This window comes from Balaenoptera ricei, chromosome 10 (assembly GCF_028023285.1).
Source record: "Balaenoptera ricei isolate mBalRic1 chromosome 10, mBalRic1.hap2, whole genome shotgun sequence".
NCBI classification, from domain to species: Eukaryota; Metazoa; Chordata; class Mammalia; order Artiodactyla; family Balaenopteridae; genus Balaenoptera; species Balaenoptera ricei.
The window spans coordinates 10,591,860-10,612,164 of record NC_082648.1 but is presented as its reverse complement, the minus strand read 5'-3'; the positions used below and the strand labels follow the sequence as shown (position 1 = coordinate 10,612,164).

The following is a 20,305-nucleotide window of genomic DNA, read 5'->3' as shown; positions in this document are numbered from 1 at the left end:
GAGCTGGAACCCTACTCTAGTCTCCCCTTCTTGAGAAGATGGAGTTTTACATGGAGATAAGCCTGAGAACTAAGTCATCTCTTTGCTTAGAAGATCCCTGTAACTGAGCACAGAACTCAGTTTACAGATGGAATCAGCACACTGTACTCTAAAGAGCACTATAATGTACCCTGGGCCATAATAATAACCCCAACATGGTAATGATGTAAGCGTACTGTTATTGAGAACACGTAATGGGTCAAACATGGGGCCCAGAATCTTATACATATTGACTCCTTCAATCCCCACAAAAGTCCTACAAAATTAGGACGATTAGCATTCCCATTTTACAGATGAGAAAACTAAGGCTCCGAGTGGTTAAGTGGCTTATCCAAGATCACATTGATGCTAACAGCAGGAGCAGACTTCAACGCCAGGCAGTCTGATATCAGCGCTCTTGACAACTGTGCTGTTCAAAGTGGAAACCAACATGGCGACCCTGTTGACATTTGAAGACTCATCAGAGAAGGGAGGAGACATTGTGAAAGCAACGAAATACATTTTCTAGCAAAGAGGTAGCTACTCAGTAAAAATTGGAATCCTTGTGGGGATGCCTCAGAGATACTTCAGTATAGGCTGGCGAGACATACTGAGTCATTAAAGAACAGTGGCCCCAAGGAACAGAGGAGAGACAGACTGAAAAGGAGTTCTCCAGGGAAATGATGAAATCAGGTCACTGACAATTGGCAGAATGAGGGAAAGATAAATAGGCAGGTGCTGGCAGACCGGGTGAGGGAGGCATGTTGGCATGTTGGCAAGGGGAATTGCCAGAAATCCACACCAAGTGTCCAAGAGACTGTCTGCATTGCTTAATGGTTCTAGGACTATTTGAATGGAACTTGTACACTACTGAATTCCCAGTTTAGATCTAAAACAGGGTCAGTTCTGGATCAAGTGAGTTGAGAGAGGGCTCTCTCTTCACCTGCTGAGGTAGCTTTTCCTCTGCATGTGTGCTGATTTCTTGTGGAGAGGGAGAAAGGAAAGTGACACGAGTTAGCATTTAAAGGCGATCCCTCTATAAGACTGAACTTCCAAGACATTCCCTTCCCTGTTGCCCCACAGCCTTCACCTTCTAGTTCAGAATTTCCAGAGTCCCAATCTTTCCCTCCACTCCTCTGTCCATGCTTGAACTTAAATACATATTCCACATGGCTTATTCCTTATGAAAAAGTTTCATCTCTTGCTTCTTTCCAACCTTAGCAACAATGAAGCATCATTGTCTCTCAAAAAGGGTCTGGAAAAGCTAGTCTGCAGGAGAGAGAGGAAGGGTCCGTGATGACAAAGAGCCACCCCAGAGCTGATACCAACCGGAAGCAGATGCCTAACATGGTGCCCGCCACGTGCCAAGGACTCAGTATTTGTTGGAAGGAAGGAAAGAAGGAAGGAAGGAAGGAAGGAAGGAAGGAAGGAAGGAAGGAAGGAAGGAAAGAAGGAAGGAAGGAAGGAAAGAAGGAAGGAAGGAAGGAAAGAAGGAAGGAAGGAAGGAAGAAAAGAAGGAAGGAAGGAAGGAAGGAAAGAAGGAAGGAAGGAAGGAAGGAAGGGAGGAAAGAAGGGAGGAAGGAAGGGAGGAAGGAAGGGAGGAAGGAAGGAAGGAAGGGAGGGAGGAAGGAAGGAAGGAAGGGAGGGAGGGAGGAAGGAAGGAAGGAAGAAAGGAAGGAAGGAAGGAAGGAAGAAAAGAAGGAAGGGAGGAAGGAAGGAAGGAAGGGACGGAGAAAAGACGGGTTATTCTGATTAATATTTATAGCTGATTTGAGGATTTGAGGATTTCCAGACTGTACTAAGGGACTGACAGAAACCCCTGAAAAGTATAAAATGAGTCAAATAATACATTCTATTTATGACCTTGATGGCTGCTCTGTACTGTTTTGTTTCTTCAACCTTAAGTCTAGAAATTCTCCACCAAGTGGTCCTAATAACAATCCAACTTTATCTTCCTTAGCTCCTACAGGGAACCCTCTTCCCCAGCAAAGTCACCAGGTCTGATCTGTCTAATTAGAATTATGTGCACACCAGTCTCCTGCACTAAAGTATAAGCTTCCAGAGGCTAATGTGCTAAAACATTTTCTATCTGCCCCTCCAGGTCCACTTTCCATCTTTCTCCACCCTGCCTTTGAGAGGCTGAACTCTTCAGACTATTACCCAGACTCCCTTGCACCTTTGGCTTCCGGTGGGTTTGGCCAATGGGAGGCGCAGGTGAGAGATTGGGGGGTGGGAAGAGAGAGGTCTGGGGATTCATTCCCTCCTGCCGAGCCATGTTCAGGCAGTGGCTGTGGTCTTCTACCCAACGCCACAACTCCTGTCAAACAGCCCTTCTCTGAAAGTCATGACTCTCTCCGGGGCGGCTAGCCACCCTTTTCCCCTGCGCCATCAGGCTGAGAGGTTGCATGGGTTTTCCACCGTGTTTATCCTTGTGGTTCTCTCGATCTCATCCCACAGCTTCGCAAATTGTCCATTCATGAAATCTCCACTTGCGTATCTATTCATTACGGATCACTCACGGTGTGGACTGACACAGGCACCAGAGCCCCAGCCCTAGTCCCACAGGGTCACCTCCTAATTCCTTTCGCTTTACTAGCATTCTTTTGAAGGTGATAAATGTATCACTGAGTTCAGGCTTAGAAATCTCTCTTACAATGTAAATATGGCTTCTGGGAGGGACACACTCTTACTGTGATCATTCTGGCAGTGAACAAGCTTATCAGACTTACAGGAGAGAGTGAATAAATATAACGTATTTTGAAAGACTGTGATTTATTAGCCATTAGTTAAGTGCTATTGCTTATGGGACTCCCTAAAGACGTAGTGCAGCAGATGTTGCTTTGGAGTGGGACAAAGGGAGGGAGAGACTGGTCAAGGCAGAGCAAAGGAGGACCTGAGGGTGGGTGACTAGAGGGGAGTGAGGACATGGAGAACAAAGGAAGGGGATCGTGTCCAAAGATAGGGACGGACCCTGGAAAGAAACTGGATTCATTCACATATTTGTACAGGGCTGGGCAGGCCCACCCTTTCCTTCCTCCTCTTCGCCCACCATCCCTTCTCCACTTGAACCACTACTTCCTCTTCCCTCCTGTGTCCTCAGTCGCCACTCATATATGTATTGTCTAGGTGACAGAGGAAATGCACATTCACGATTGCTCAGAAAGAGGCGGGGTACCTCTTGCGTAGCATTCAAACAGCTGAAGGTCTGGGGAAAAGTTAGGAACATCCATACTGATGTTCTCAAGAAACTTGGAGGGCTAGGGTGGTAGCACATGGGGTGACCCCGCCTTTCCCTGGCATTTAATTAAGACCAGTGCTAAAAATATCACACGGATGTGAGGCTTAGTGACTCTCTGGAGGGCCCCTACAGCTGTTACATGATTCTCTGAGGCACAGGCCTCTTTGTTAAGAAGCAGAGGGGAGAGGCGAGGGTGTGTTCACTCTCTGAGCACATGTACAGTGCTGGTTTCTTGCTTGTGGGATTTGTGGCAGAGGCTGCTAGTTGCCTAGTGTAGCATCTATTCTCACCTTGTCAACTAGAGAAATGACATTTCCCAGGCTCCACTAAGTTCTGGCCCATGTGTTATAAGCAGAAGTGATGTGTGACAGCTTCCAGGAAATCTCTATATAGGACAGTTGTCAGGTGACACTTAACCCCTTTCTTAATTGTCCCTTCCTTATTTCTGCTGTTGGGAGTATGGATGTGATAGCTGGAGCTTGAGCAGCCACCCAGGGCCATGAGATGGAAACCACATGCAGAGGATAACAGAGTATTAACACCGAAGTCTGAGTCCCTGACACTGTGCATGATTGTATCAACCTTAGACAGCTTACCCCTAGACTTCTTATATAGAAGAAAATATAGAAAATAAATTTCTATTTTGTTTAAAACACTGTTATTTTGTTTTCTTCGTTATATGTGACCTGATCTGATTCTAATTGATAAAGCCTCCTTCCAGGCTTTAGCTAGAACACCTAAGTTATCTTGAATAAATTCTAGTCCAAAAATTCCATTGTTGTTTCCTTAATTTCTCCAGAGGCTCTAAATATGAAACTCACTTCCCTTTTTTTCCAGGGAAGTGAAAAAGGCAATATTTCCATGATTCCAGAAGATGCCCATCTCACGGTCTGAATGACAAAGTGGAAAGTAGTGTATCATCTAGGCTCCCATCCAGGCCAAAGTCTAGTCCATGGATTCCCCGAGAGCAGCTGTGCCACAGTCTAACTACTACATAAGCAAACAACACCCACCTACATTTAGGGTCATGAGTGAGCTTAGTAGTGATTCAAAGTCTCCAGGTGACTTGATGATCCTTAGATGACAAGAGGCTTAGGAAATAGAAACGCATCCTTTTCAGCTAGAAAGCAACGCTCTGTGAGTCAGAACTGGCATAGCAGGACTGAGGCCTAGAATGGTCTCTCTGGCCACTTCGGGAAGTAGTTAACACTGGAGGGAAGTGGCCAGTGATGAGAAGGGAGGGTGGAGACTGCGGGGCTGCTAGGGAGTGAACACAGTGTTCCCTCCGGCTACGCCAGCCACATGGTGTGTTTCGGTCCTTCATGGTTGAAACCGAGCGGGGCCTGTGGGGCTCCCAGGCACAGAGGCCTTTTTGTCCCCCCTTTCTTGTAGGCAAGACTCCAGCCTCCATGACCTTCCCTGAGTTCCAAAGGGCAGATGTGAACAGTTGCTAATCAAGGGAGGAGCAGCCAGGAAACCACCTGAGGCGAGATTAAAGGGACCAGAGAAGCTCATCAAGATTAGGAAACCCGACCACCTGAGACCCTGCTCACACCCTCATCTTGTCAGCAACCCCACCTTTTTGAAACTTTGCAGAAGAAAGAAGAATGCGAGACTGGTACTGCCTAGATCCTTATCTCATACCCCTGACCACAAGCCCCGACTATAACACCTCTCCCTATGCCCCAGGGAGGGGGGCACAGTTCTTGAAGTGCTAGCCTGCTGTGTTCCCCTCTCTGCCTGGCAAAGAATAAAGCCACCCTTTCTCCTCCAAAACTCCGTCACCGTATCTTATTTAAGCATCGGTGTACAGGGAGCCAATATTTTGGCATCATGGTCTTGCCCTAATGAACTTCTCTTTTCCCATCACTCCCCATGGTCTCCACTACCATCCTCCCTGCCCTAAACGTAAACTCTAGATCATTCCCTGAAGAAACTCTGCTCTCCCACATCTACAGGCCTCTGTTCATGCTATTCTCTGTGTTTAGAATGCTCTTAACCCTCCACCAGTTTGAATGACACCTCCTCAGTGCAGCCTTCCTAGATTTCCTAGGATAAAGTTAGAACCTTTTTCCTCTGTGCTTTCAGAGCACTTAGTACATTCATACAAACTTCCATCTTAGGGATAATGCAGGGCTGTCTCATATGCACATTTAACTTGCATGGATTTAACTGCACATGCTCAGTAAACAAAAAGAGGGAAAGGAAGAGAAAAGAAAGAGAAAGACATCTTTTTTTTTAATTCCCCTCCCCCTGCAAAATATACCTTAGCTTCAAAAAATAAAAAAAAATTTAAAAAAAAGGAAGTTCTAGCTGAAATGCAAAGAAAAATGAAGGAAGTTTCTTAGAGTTGATTTCGGGGGTTTTTGCAGGGGTGATTTCCGTTTGTCATTTCACTTTATATGCTGACTTTGGACTGAATCTCTGAATAAGATGTGACACTTGTGCACAGCAACATGTGGTGGTGTCTCTGACTGTCCCCAGACAGAATGCTCCAGGCTGTGAGCTTCTGAAGGGCAGCAATTTGTGTTATTCATTTTGGGGTCTCCTGGGCCTAGCACAGTGTCTGGTAGATAGTTGGCGCTCAATAAACATTTGTTGGAAGAAAAGTTGAAGGATTCCAGTGCTTCACATTGGCTACACCATAGTCAGGATCTGAGGGAGACTGTCTCACCACACTCAGCTCTCCTCACTCTTTTCAAACTGTCATCCGGTCCCTTCTTTGAAGACACCTGACCATGACCTTTCCAAAGCAGCACATGTCACTTCTTTGTTAGCAAATGTCTACAAGGTCCAGTTGTTAGAAAATGAAGACTGTGGCGCCGTGAGCTTCATTAAGTGAATCCTGCTGCTGTCACCACTGCCAATGGGATTCACTCCAGGAATCAGAAGCCTTCCATTACTGAACTCACAACACTGGTTTTTGGCTTTCAGGGTTTGAGGAGTTGAGGGTCCATTCCATTCTCAACAATGATCTGAGATCTGCCTTTAACATCTCAGTTATCCAGAGATCAGCCTTTTGGAATCCTCAGAATGGCTATGACTGTGGAAGTAAGAATGGAGATATAGATAGATAGATAGATAGATGAGAGATAGATAGATAGATAGATAGATAGATAGATAGATAGATAGATGATAGATATAACTGAATTACTTTGCTGTACACCTAAAACTAACACAACATTGTAAATCAACTATACCCCAGTATAAAGTAAAAATTAAATTAAAAAAAAAAGACTTTGGGGTGCATAAATCAACTCTTGATCACCCATCATGATGGATCAAAGAAAGATGAGGACCTGAAGGTGACAGCTGATGTCTGCTTGGCTGAGCCAAGAAGAAAATAAGCCCCAACTGCTGGTGGTGCAGAGGAGAGTGTGTCCTTGGTAAGGAGAGGCATAAAGCTGTCTTAACAGTGTTTGGGTTGGTTTTTTCTTTTTTTTCAATTTTTTTCTCCTCTTATCTTCTCCTTCTACTTCATTTTACAGGGAATTGAAAATCCTTGCTTTGTATTCATCCATTTATTCAAGAAATGTCTTTTGAACATCTGCTCTGCACCAGGCACTGTGCTGGGCGTTTGCGTTCAATAAAGGAAAAGCTCACAGTCTCACAGGGAGACAAGTAAAGATTAAACAACCTAGTGTGGGAAGTGCTAGGATCAGGTAACAGTCAGCATAACAGAAGCATATATGAGAGGCACCTACCCCCATACTGGAAGAGAAAATAACGATAACAATGACAACAATTAGATGACGAAAGCATAGTCAGTGTTTGCTGTGTGTCCAATGCTATTCTATGTATTTCATATATATTAACTTCTTCAACCTTCACAACTTTATGAGGGAGGTAAGTTTATTATTCCCATTTTCAAAAAAAAAAAAAGAGAGAGAAAAAGAAACAGAGCCCCAGAGAGGGTACGTAACTTATACAAAGTCATGCAGCAAGTAAATGGCAAAGCTGGGAATTGAACAGTCGGTGGACTTCAGAGCTGTGCTCCTATCAGCTCCCCTGTTCTGCTCCCTAGAGCAGAGGAGAAGGTCATCCATGAGAATGACTCTGATCTGGGAAGGACGAGTGGGCGAGGGCACAGGCAAAAGCAAGGTAAGTGTGGGAAGGTGCTGGGAGTAGTGAGTGGTGAGTCTGGGAAGGTAACCAAGGGGCAGATGAGGAATGGCTCAGAAATCTGACCATTAACCTGAAAAAGATGAATAACCACTGAAGGGTCAGAACTGCATTGTAGAAAGGTCCCTCTGGCTACCGTGGAGATTATGAATTACTCAGGTTCAAACTGGAGCCAAGAAGACCAGAGAGAAGGGAGTTGTTACAGTAATCCAACTAAGAGCTGACGGCCACCTGAATGAAAGTGGCAGCAGGAGGAAAGGAAGTAGATATTAAGGCTGGTGATGACAAGACTCGATGGTGGAAATGAGCAGGTGAGGGACAGGGAGTTATCCAGGGGGCACCTTGGTTTCTGGCTCGAGTGATGGGTTCATGGTGATGCCAATCACTGACAACAATCCCGGGGAGGAGTTTATCTTCCATCCAAAGCGTTGCACCGTTGGGAGGAGAAGGGCAGAAGACACAGCCTCCCTCACCCTCTCTTGCCCAGTTCTCTGCTATGGTCAGGTGCATGATGCCATTCTACCGATGTCCACAATCCAGGTTCTCTGGGAGATTCCTGTAGGGCCCACAAAAGTCTGGGAGGCAGAGTGGTCACCTCAAAGAAGATAGGGCGGATATGGGAACAGTGGAGGAAAGACCCACTTAGAGACAGAAGACAGACTTGATCAGAGTGCAGCTGGCCAAGGGCCACACGACTCCTCTGGAGCCTCACTACTGCCTATTCTCAGAGTGCCTTTGCCTAGTTACGAGAAATCATGGGCTGGGGTGATGGATCTGTGCAGTTGTCAGCCTAAAAAATTTACAGACTATACACGAGGTACCAGGTACTAGCTAGAATCTTTAAATTCAAGGTTAAAACAAAAAAGCTAGCCTCTGCCAACCCAGTGAGGGGTGGCTGGCTCCTGGAAAAAACTATGGTTCACTGTATTGATTGTGAGAGTAAAGAACAAAGGTCCAGGGCTTCCCTGGTGGCGCAGTGGTTGAGAGTCTGCCTGCCAATGCAGGGGACACGGGTTCGAGCCCTGGTCTGGGAAGATCCCACATGCCGCGGAGCAGCTGGGCCTGTGAGCCACAACTACTGAGCCTGCGCGTCTGGAGCCTGTGCTCCGCAACGAGAGGCCGCGATAGTGAGAGGCCCGCGCACCGTGATGAAGAGTGGCCCCCGCTCGCCGCAGCTAGAGGAAGCCCTCGCACAGAAACAAAGACCCAACACAGCCATAAATAAATAAATAAATAAATAATTTAAAAGAAAAGACAAAAAAAAAAAAAAGAACAAAGATCCAACGTCAAGGAACCTGAATGGAACAAGAAAGAGACAGGAAGGGCCAATTAGGTAACTTTTCATACAGAGAAAACATTGGTGTTTCCTGACAGCAACTCAGAAGAAAAGATCAAGAGGTCAGGGGAGCAGTTTAGGAAATGATAGAGGTGAACTCATATGGAAACTAGATGGAAAAGGAGAGAAACATTCATCATTAAGACGCATAGCACGGAAACTTACTCTTGGAGGATAGGGTATTATTGACAACAAATGCACGGAAGTCTTTAAGAACTAGCGTCCAGAGAAGCAAGAGGTAGAAGACTTGATAGCATAGAACTCCAGAGGGAGGATCTGGACATCTAAACAAGAAGAAATATGACCCAGAAAGCCTGACCTTGACCATTTTGCGACTACAAGTGGGAAAAGGAGGATCTGCCTTACTAGACATTCGTAGAAGCAGCACTATTGGTGGCAGAGAGTGGAAGTTGGGATAACTGGCCCCAAACTAGGTTAACCAGAGCAGAGAACTAGAAGTGAGAGAGAGGCAAGAAGGTGGGGAGTAGTGCAGAAGGAGACTGAGAAGGAGACTGGGGAAAAGGGGGTGGGCATTTACTAAGTGAAGTTATAAGAACTGGCAATGGTGCTAAAGCCATGGATGAGTTTGGAGAAAAGGCAGGGTGGCCAAAGGGTAGATGTTTCCTCTGATCAGAAAGGAGAGAACATCTTTGTCCATGGTCTCCCCAGCAACAGGTGGATGGGCCCTGGGATCCTGCCTCGTGTGGCCTCCACATGTTGTCTGGTCCAGCAGTATTCAAGGTGAGGAACTCACACCAGAATGTAACCACGAACAGCCTCCTTCATCTAGAGCAGAGGTTGGCCAGCTGCAGCCCCTCAACCACCCCCAAGCCACATCGAACCCACTGGCCACTTCCTGCTTGTGCCAGTTTTTGTTTATTTTCATTTTTTTTTTAATCACCCTTATTTTTTTTTAAGTCTTTATTGAATTTGTTATAATATGGCTTCTGTTTTATGTTTTGGTTTTTTGGCCGCAAGGCATGTGGGACCTTAGCTCCCCGAACAGGGATTGAACCAGCACCCCCTACATTGGAAGGCAAAGTCCTAACCATTGGACCGCCAGGGAAGTCCCCCAATTTTTGTTTAAAAAAAAAAAACAGTTGGGACTTCCCTGGTGGCGCAGTGGTTAAGAATCCACCCACCAATGCAGGGGACATGGGTTCGAGCCCTGGTCTGGGAAGATCCCACATGCTGCGGAGCAACCAAGGCCGTGCGCCACAACTACTAAGCCTGTGCTCTAGAGCCCATGAGCCACAACTGCTGAAGCCCACGTGCCACAACTACTGAAGCCCATGAGCCTAGAGCCCGTGCTCCACAACAAAAGGAGCCACCACCATGAGAAGCCTGCGCACCGCAACGAAGAGTAGCCCCCGCTCGCCGCAACTAGAGAAAACCCATGCACAGCAACGAAGACCCAACACAGCCAAAAATAAATAAATAAATAAATAAATAAATAAATAAATAAATAAATAAAATTTATTTAAAAAAAAAATTGTATTAGAACACAGTCACACCCATTCGAGGTGCGTTGCCTATGGCTCTTTTAGCGCTACCAAACAGCAGCATTGACTAGTTGTGATAGAGACTGTCCAGCAAAGCCTAGAATATTTTCTATCTGGCCCTTTACAGAGAAAGCTGGCCAACCTTTGATCGAGAGGTCTTACTCTAAAATGGCAGTAGAACCTAACAGTGTGCTTAGTGGCATGGGTGGTCGACGTTTTGGTGCAAGCTCCTTCACTGGCGGTAGACCTAGACCACTAAGGGTATGTGGACTGGCCGCTGTGGATGCTTTGAGTAGTGCTGTCAACTGAGCAGTGGGCAAGGGTCGCTACTGCCCACGTGTGGGTTCAAAGCTCAGGCTCCAAGGAGGCAGAACACCATTTTAACCCCATAAATGCAGTCACCCAGCACTACAGACGCCTAGAACACCCTGCCATCCTAGACGCCATATTTAAGAGTGGGGTGTTCAGAAGCCACAGGGCAGAGGCCCTGCCTGGAGGTTATTTTGATGAGAGGAGCACTTACGTGTATTTATGCTTGTTTGTCTTCATTATAATTAGACTGCTAACTCCTCAGGGTAAAACCTGTCTAACCATAAACTTCTGAGTGTATACTTCATTACTAAGGGTAAATAAGTTAATAATAGGAAACCACCAAACTCTTTACTAGGAAAAAAATATTTATTTTTATTCTATGGAAACTTTTGTGGAGTGATGGCCAATAATAATATGGGGATAATTCACCCAATTTTTCCCAATTTTAGTATCTAATTGATTTCTTGGATTTGACTGTGTGAGGAGTTCTAGAACAGGTGGGGTGTTTGCTTTGCTTCGGTGTGCATGTGTGTGTGTGTGTGTGTGTGTGTGTGTGTGTGTGTGTGTTTTAAATCAGGAATGGCAAGTAGTTTCAGATATATAGTTTAGATCGATTCTGGCTCTGGTTCTAATGCTGGCTCCACGCTAGCTGTTCAATTCAACCATCTCTGGCCTGCTGGGCCCAGGGTTCCCTGACACAGAAATGACCCCGCCGGAATGCTGTCCCATTCCAAAATGATCCCTCTGCTGGGCCAGACTCATCTAGCTGCCCTGACACCACTGGTGTACTTGACTCATTCCCCCAGCCAGGCTGCAGCAGGGTGTGGATGCCCAAAGGAGCTCTCCCACAGCCTCGCCTCCTCCAGCCCTTCCAGAAAGGCCCCTCAAGGATTCCAGCATTCCAGCAACCAGCCCTTCCAGTTGGGCAGAAATTTCCTGCCTTGGCAACCGAGAGGCATTAGGTTTCGTTTCATTTTAAATGCACGGTACATCCCCAGGCCCCCCCACCCTCTGTTCTAATTCCATTCAGTCGATTCCTTTTGGCCCTTTATTTTCAGGCATTAGAAAGGGGGCTTAGATAGCTAGTGGGAAGCAGCTGCATAGCACAGGGAGATCAGCTCCGTGCTTTGTGATCACCTAGAGGGGTGGGATAGGGAGGGTGGGAGGGAGACGCAAGAGGGAAGAGATATGGGGATATATGTATATGTATAGCTGACTCACTTTGGTTTTTTTTTTTTTTAATTCTTGAATTTTATTTTATTTATTTTTTTATACAGCAGGTTCTTATTAGTCATCAATTTTATGCACATCAGTGTATACATGTCAATCCCAATCTCCCAATTCATCACACCACCACCACCACCCCTCCACTGCTTTCCCCCTTGGTGTCCATACGTTTGTTCTCTACATCTGTGTCTCAACTTCTGCCCTGAAAACCAGTTCATCTGTACCATTTTTCTAGGTTCCACATATATGCATTAATACACGATATTTGTTTTTCTCTTTCTGACTTACTTCACTCTGTATGACAGTCTCTAGATCCATCCACGTCTCAACAAATGACCCAATTTTGTTCCTTTTTATGGCTGAGTAATATTCCATTGTATATATGTACCACATCTTCTTTAGCCATTTGTCTGTTGATGGGCATTTAGGTTGCTTCCATGACCTGGCTATTGTAAATAGTGCTGCAGTGAACATTGGGGTGCATGTGTCTTTTTGAATTATGGTTTTCTCTGGGTATATGCCCAGTAGTGGGATTGATGGATCATATGGTAATTCTATTTTTAGTTTTTTAAGGAACCTCCATACTGTTCTCCATAGTGGCTGTATCAGTTTACATTCCCACCAACAGTGCAAGAGGGTTCCCCTTTCTCCACACTCTCTCCAGCATTTGTTGTTTGTAGATTTTCTGATGATGCCCATTTTAACTGGTGTGAGGTGATACCTCTTGTAGTTTTGATTTGCATTTCTCTAATAATCAGTGATGTTGAGCAGCTTTTCACGTGCTTCTTGGCCATCTGTATGTCTTCTTTGGAGAAATGTCTACTTAGGTCTTCTGCCCATTTTTGGATTGGATTGTTTGTTTTTTTAATATTGAGCTGCATGAGCTGTTTATATATTTTGGAGATTAATCCTTTGTCCACTGATTTGTTTGCAAATATTTTCTCCCATTCTGAGGGTTGTCTTTTCATCTTGTTTATGGTTTCCTTTGCTGTGCAAAAGCTTTGAAGTTTCATTAGGTCCCATTTGTTTATTTTTGTTTTTATTTCCATTACTCCAGGAGGTGGATCAAAAAAGATCTTGCTGTGATTTAAGTCAAAGAGTGTTCTTCCTATGTTTTCCTCTAAGAATTTTATAGTGTCCAGTCTTACGTTTAGGTCTGTAATCCATTCTGAGTTTATTTTTGTGTATGGTGTTAGGGAACGTTCTAATTTCATTCTTTTACATGTAGCTGTCCAGTTTTCCCAGCACCACTTATTGAAGAGGCTGTCTTTTCTCCATTGTATATCCTTGCCTCCTTTGTCATAGATTAGTTGACCATAGGTGCGTGGGTTTACCTCTGGGCTTTCTATCTTGTTCCATTGATCTATGTTTCTGTTTTTGTGCCAGTACCATATTGTCTTGATTACTGTAGTTTTGTAGTATAGTCTGAAGTTAGGGAGTCTGATTCCTCCAGCTCCGTTTTTTTCCCTCAAGACTGCTTTGGCTGTTCGGGGTCTTTTGTGTCTCCGTACAAATTTTAAGATTTTTTGTTCTAGTTCTGTAAAAAATGCCATTGGTAATTTGATAGGAATTGCATTGAATCTATAGATTGCTTTGAGTAGTATAGTCATTTTCACAATATTGATTCTTCCAATCCAAGAACATGGTATATCTCTCCATCTGTTGGTATCATCTTTCATTTCTTTCATCAGTGTCTTATACTTTTCTGCATACAGGTCTTTTGTCTCCCTAGGTAGGTTTATTCCTAGGTATTTTATTCTTTTTGTTGCAATGGTAAATGGGAGTGTTTCCTTAATTTCTCTTTCAGATTTTTCATCATTAATGTATAGGAATGCAAGAGATTTCTATGCATTAATTGTGTATCCTGCAACTTTACCAAATTCATTGATTAGCTCTAGTAGTTTTCTGGTGGCATCTTTAGGATTCTCTATGTATAGTATCATGTCATCTGCAAACAGTGACAGTTTTACCTATTCTTTTCCAATTTGTATTCCTTTTATTTCTTTTTCATCTCTGATTGCCATGGCTAGGATTCCAAAACTATGTTGAATAATAGTGGTGGGAGTGGACGTCCTTGTCTTGTTCCTGATCTTAGAGGAAATGCTTTCAGTTTTTCACCATTGAGAATGATGTTTGCTGTGGGTTTGTCGTATATGGCCTTTATTATGTTGAGGTAGCTTCCCTCTATGCCCACTTTCTGGAGAGTTTTTATCATAAATGGGTGTTGAATTTTGTCAAAAGCTTTTTCTGCATCTATTGAGGTGATCATATGGTTTTTCTTCTTCAATTTGTTAATATGGTGTATCACATTGATTGATTTGCATATATTGAAGAATCCTTGCATCCCTGGGATAAATCTCACTTGATCATGGTGTATGATCATTTTAATGTGCTGTTGGATTCTGTTTGCTAGTATCTTGCTCAGGATTTTTGCATCTATGTTCATCAGTGATATTGGTCTATAATTTTCTTTTTTTGTGGTATCTTTTTCTGGTTCGGGTATCAGGGTGATGGTGGCTTCATAGAATGAATTTGGGAGTGTTTCTCCCTCTGCAATTTTTTGGAAGAGTTTGAGAAGGATGGGTGTTAGCTCTTCTCTAAATGTTTGACAGAATTCACCTGTGAAGCCATCTGGTCCTGGACTTTTGTTTGTTGGAAGATTTATAATCACAGTTTCAATTTCATTACTTGTGATTGGTCTATTCATATTTTCTATTTCTTCCTGGTTTAGTCTTGGAAGCTTATACCTTTCTAAGAGTTTGTTCATTTCTTCCAGTTTGTCCATTTTATTGGCATAGAGTTGCTTGTAGTAGTCTTTTAGGATGCTTTGTATTTCTGCGGTGTCTGTTGTAACTTCTCCTTTTTCATTTCTAATTTTATTGATTTGAGTCCTCTCCCTCTTTTTCTTGATGAGTCTGGCTAATGGTTTATCAATTTTGTTTATCTTCTCAAAGAACCAGCTTTTAGTTTTATTGATCTTTGCTATTGTTTTCTTTGTTTCTATTTCATTTATTTCTGCTCTCATCTTTATGATTTCTTTCCTTCTGCTAACTTTGGGTTTTGTTTGTTCTTCTTTCTCTAGTTCCTTTAGGTGTAAGGTTAGATTGTTTATTTGAGATTTTTCTTGTTTCTTGAGGTAGGCTTGTATAGCTATAAACTTACCTCTTAGAACTGCTTTTGCTGCATCCCATAGGTTTTTGGATCATTGTGTTTTCATTGTCATTTGTCTCTAGGTATTTTTTGATTTCCTCTTTGATTTATTCAGTGATCTCTTGGTTATTTTGTAACGTACTGTTTAGACTCCATGTGTCTGTGTTTTTTCCTTTTTTTTCTCTGTAATTGATTTCTAATCTCATAGCGTTGTGGTCAGAAAAGATGCTTGATATGATTTCAATTTTCTTAAATTTACTGAGGCTTGATTTGTGACCCAAGATGTGATCTATCCTGGAGAATGTTCCATGCGCACTTGAGAAGAAAGTGTAATCTGCTGTTTTTGGATGGAATGTCCTATAAATATCAATTAAATCTATCTGGTCTATTGTGTCATTTAAAGCTTCTGTTTCCTTATTTATTTTCATTTTGGATGATCTGTCCATTGGGGTAGTGAGGTGTTAAAGTCCCCCACTATTATTGTGTTACTGTTGATTTCCTCTTTTATAGCTGTTAGCAGCTGCCTTATGTATTGAGGTGCTCCTATGTTGGGTGCATATATATTTATAATTGTTATATCTTCTTCTTGGATTGATCCCTTGATCATTATGTAGTGTCCTTCCTTGTCTCTTGTAACATTCTTTATTTTAAAGTCTATTTTATCTGATATGAGTATTGCTACTCCAGCTTTCTTTTGATTTCCATTTGCATGGAATATCTTTTTCCATCCCCTCACTTTCAGTCTGTATGTGTCCCTAGGTCTGAAGTGGGTCTCTTGTAGACAATATATACATGGGTCTTGTTTTTGTATCCATTCAGCAAGCCTGTGTCTTTTGGTTGGAGCATTTAATCCATTCACATTTAAGGTAATTATAGATACGTATGTTCCTGTGACCATTTTCTTAATTGTTTTGGGTTTGTTTTTGTAGGTCCTTTTCTTCTCTTGTGTTTCCCACTTAGAGAAGTTCCTTTAGCATTCGTTGTAGAGCTGGTTTGGTGGTGCTGAATTCTCTTAGATTTTGCTTGTCTGTAAAGCTTTTGATTTCTCCTTCGAATCTGAATGAGATCCTTGCTTGGTAGAGTAATCTTGGTTGTAGGTTCTTCCCTTTCATCCCTTTAAGTATATCATGCCACTCCCTTCTGGCTTGTAGAGTTTCTGCTGAGAAATCAGCTGTTAACCTTATGGGAGTTCCCTTGTATGTTATTTGTCATTTTTCCCTTGCTGCTTTCAATAATTTTTCTTTGTCTTTAATTTTTGCCAATTTGATTACTATGTGTCTCAGCGTGTTTATCCTTGGGTTTATCCTGTATGGGACTCTCTGCGCTTCCTGGACTTGGGTGGCTATTTCCTTTCCCATGTTAGGGAAGTTTTTGACTCTAATCTCTTCAAATATTTTCTCTGGTCCTTTCTCTCTCTCTTCTCCTTCTGGGACCCCTATAATGTGAACATTGTTGCGTTTAATGTTGTCCCAGAGGTCTCTTAGGCTGTCTTCATTTCTTTTCATTCTTTTTTCTTTATTCTGTTCCGCAGCTGTGAATTCCACCATTCTGTCTTCCAGGTCACTTATCCGTTCTTCTGCCTCAGTTATTCTGCTATTGATTCCTTATAGTGTAGTTTTCATTTCAGTTATTGTATTGTTCATGTCTGTTTGTTTGTTCTTTAATTCTTCTAGGTCTTTGTTAAACATTTCTTGCATCTTCTCGATCTTTGCCTCCATTCTTTTTCCGAGGTCCTGGATCGTCTTCACTATCATTACTCTGAATTCTTTTTCTGGAAGGTTGCCTATCTCCACTTCATTTGGTTGTTTTTCTGAGGTTTTATCTTGTTCCTTCATCTGATACATAGCCCTCTGCCTTTTCAACTTTTCTGTCTTTCTGTGAATGTGGTTTTTGTTCCACAGGCTGCAGGACTGTAGTTCTTCCTGCTTCTGCTGTCTGCCCTCTGTTGGATGAGGCTATCTAAGAGGCTTGTGCAAGTTTTCTGATGGGAGGGACTGGTGGTGGGTATAGCCGACTGTTGCTCTGGTGGGCAGAGCTCAGCAAAACTTTAATCTGCTTGACTGCTGATGGGTGGGGCTGGGTTCACTCCCTGTTGGTTGTTTGGCCTGAGGCAACCCAACACTGGAGCCTACCTGGGCTCTTTGATGGGGCTAATGGCAGACTCTGGGAGGGTTCACGCAAAGGAGTACTTCCCAGAACTTCTGCTGCCAGTATCCTTGTCCCCATGGTGAGCCACAGCTACCCCCCACCTCTGCAGGAGACACTCCAACACTAGCAGGTAGGTCTGGTTCAGTCTCCCTTGGGGTCACTGCTCCTTCCCCTGGGTCCCGACGCACACACTACTTTGTGTGTGCCCTCCAAGATTGGAGTCTCTGTTTCCCCCAGTCCTGTCGAAGTCCTGCAATCAAATCCCACTAGCCTTCAAAGTCTGATTCTTTAGGAATTCCTCCTCCTGTTGCCGGACCCCCAGGTTGGGAAGCCTGACGTGGGGCTCAGAACCTTCACTGCAGTGGGTGGAATTCTGTTGTATAATTGTTCTCCAGTCTGTGGGTCACCCACCCAGCAGTTATGGGATTTGATTTTACTGTGATTGCACCCCTCCTACCATCTCATTGTGGCTTCTCCTTTGTCTTTGGATGTGGGGTATCTTTTTTGGTGAATTCCAGTGTCTTCCTGTCGATGATTGTTCAGCAGTTAGTTGTGATTCTGGTGTTCTCACAAGAGGGAGTGAGAGCACGTCCTTATATTCCACCATCTTGGTTCAGGGTCCCTGATTCACTTTGTTATAAAGCAGAAACTAACACATGATTGTAAAGCAATTATACTTCAATAAAGATGTTAAAAAAAAATAAAAGGGGGGCTTGGGAGAAAGGTAGGGAGAGAAGCTAAAAAAAAGAGGGTCCTCCATAAACAAATGAAAATTGGGGGTCCCTTATACCCTGTGCTGTCTCTTTACTTTCTCCTTTCTGGAATGTGTCACTGCCTTTCATCAAAGAGCAAGGTTGTCCCCAGGTCTCCTCACCCCCAGGAGTAGTAGGCTGCCTTAATTGAGCTGAAATGTATAATGTCACAGGCGTTGGCAATAATTAAAGGACAAAGCAGACATCTGTGTCTTCAGAAAATAATACATATGCATACTGCTCTTAATTTCAAACTAATAACAATGTCATGCTGCTATGATTAATGCCTCATTTATTAGGTCCAGTGGGAAATGAACTGTTCTACATAATGGATTCTCCCAGATTCCTGGAGCCTAAAATTTGGGGAATCAAATCGTTTAAACATTTTTCATTGGTATGGAACTCTCTCTAAATATATGGTAGCATTCTCTATTTTTCTAAACAGAACCGACCCAACATAATTTATTTAACCTCCATAAGGACAGAACCATTTCTGTCATTACATACCCAGTACCTGGTGGTGTACTCAGGCTCCCAATATACATTTGTAGAACAAATAAATAATTATAACCTCCAATACTGAACTTTGATGTTGAAAAGTAATGAACTCTTGGGCTTTGGAATTATAGAGAGCTATTTGCCCTTACCTCAGACTATGTTACTTGCATTTTTATTTGTGCTTTTATAATTCTTCTTTCTGCTCCCATACCATAAAGTTGCCAGCTTCTTGCTTCTGTTCCCAAAAGTTCCTCCCTGCCCCATTAATGCACTGATTCTAATCTGCTGTAGAGCAGAATTAAACTTATTAGGTCATGCCAGAAATAAAAGGAAATAGTCTCTAAGAGAGAAGGCATCGCTCTGTGGATTTTTGATGCCCGTGTTGGCCACCCAAAGGCCTTTTTTGCTCCCTTCTGTTTTCTCAGCTGTATTTCAGAAGGCTGCGTCTGCTGTATGCGTGACTCCCAGGTAAGTCAAGCATTACCAGAAGAGCTACGATAGAAACTCATGGTAAATGAGTCTTACATGGGCTAGAACCTCAAACCTTGTCATCCAGGAAAAGAATGCTTCTGATCATAGGATCTGACATCTAAATTAACTGGTTCCTCCACCTTTGTGAACCAAAGCCAACAGAAGTCACACCCCAGACAACGAGGGGGCCCTGATAGGCTACATAATTCCTCAAAATTCAGAAGTAAACCAAATCTTCCATTTGCTGGTGCTTTGAGTCTACTAGGCTTTCCCTTCCTGGGTCCTGGAGATTCCAAATTTATTGTGTCATCAATCCATCAGGATTGAGCATTTCCCAGAGTTTCCACAGAATTGAGAGAATCTCTAATTTGTGTGAAAACACAAAACAGATGAAAAGCAAATGGGTGAAAATCCTGATTTTGAGCTTACCAAGAAATCATTTAGCTTTCAATAACACATTCTTTCCCTCACAAAGAGTTCAATGAAGACAGAAGAGAACTGGTCCAAAATAGTGAGGGATGAAGTGAGATTAGCCTCACACTTGTTGTAGATCACTGCCTTGTTGTGCCTCAAATACCGTCTTGGTTCCAAAGCAAACTGGTCAAGGCATGAGTTTTCTTCCCCCTCCATGGTCTGGTTTAGGGCCAGAGAATTTCTTGTTGTTTGGAGAATGTAAGGGAAGGGCCAGGATGCAGAACTCAAGCTTCTGCCCTGTGTCAGCAGCTGCCCCACCAGGGGACCCTGAGCTGGCTGTCTTAGCACTTTTGGAGTCCAATTCTCAGTCTATAAAGGGAGTGACGATTGTACCGCTCTGCTCCTAGGATGGTGTGAGACTTTGTTAATTGGTGTTTGGAAAAGCTTATATCGTTGGATGAAAGCATTTACAAGTTTTGAGCTCTGTTCTTAGCTGAGTCTCTGTACAGTTGGATTTTCTTGACTATGGTAAATGGGACTTCTATAATTTCCCTCTGGAGAACTAATTCTATAACCCTAAGAGTGTCATGGTGAACAGATGCATTTACAAACCTCTTATATTTCCCTCGGACTCATTTTTCATCTCATAGATGATCACAAACTCCTTAAACTCTAAGAAAAATTCTTTAAAAGATTTTAATTCTAAAAATATGTGGTATAAACTGGATTTTTCTGAATCAAATCGTGGATTGAATGCAGGAGCAAATTGTGCTTGCTAAAAATTTTTAATTTTGAATCTTTTAGAAATGATTATGTTTTTCAAAGTGAATAGCTACCTTCTGATATTATCTTTTTTTAAACAGCTTTATTGAGGTATAAATGACATGCAATAAAGTACACTGTTTAAACTGTACAATTTGAAAAGTTTTAACAAGGATATACGTCCGTGAAACCATCACCCCAATCAAGATAATGAACATACCCATCAACCCCCAGACTTTCCTTGTTCCCTTTTGTAATCCCTCACTGTCTCCCCTTCCCCCATAGTTTGCATTTTCTAGACTTTTATATTAACAGAATCAAAAGGCATGTGCTCTCTTTTGCCTGGATTCTTTCA

General features: G+C 43.0%; 1 long non-coding RNA gene across 1 annotated transcript in view; it reads right to left on the bottom strand.

The window, feature by feature from the left end:
* Positions 1–429: 429 nt before the first annotated feature.
* Positions 430–20,305, bottom strand: part of LOC132373019 (uncharacterized) — a 48,026-nt gene continuing 28,150 nt past the window's right edge. Inside the window, exon 4 of the long non-coding RNA XR_009505327.1 lies at positions 430–478. This is a non-coding gene — a long non-coding RNA (uncharacterized LOC132373019). The remainder of the gene's footprint in view (positions 479–20,305) is intronic.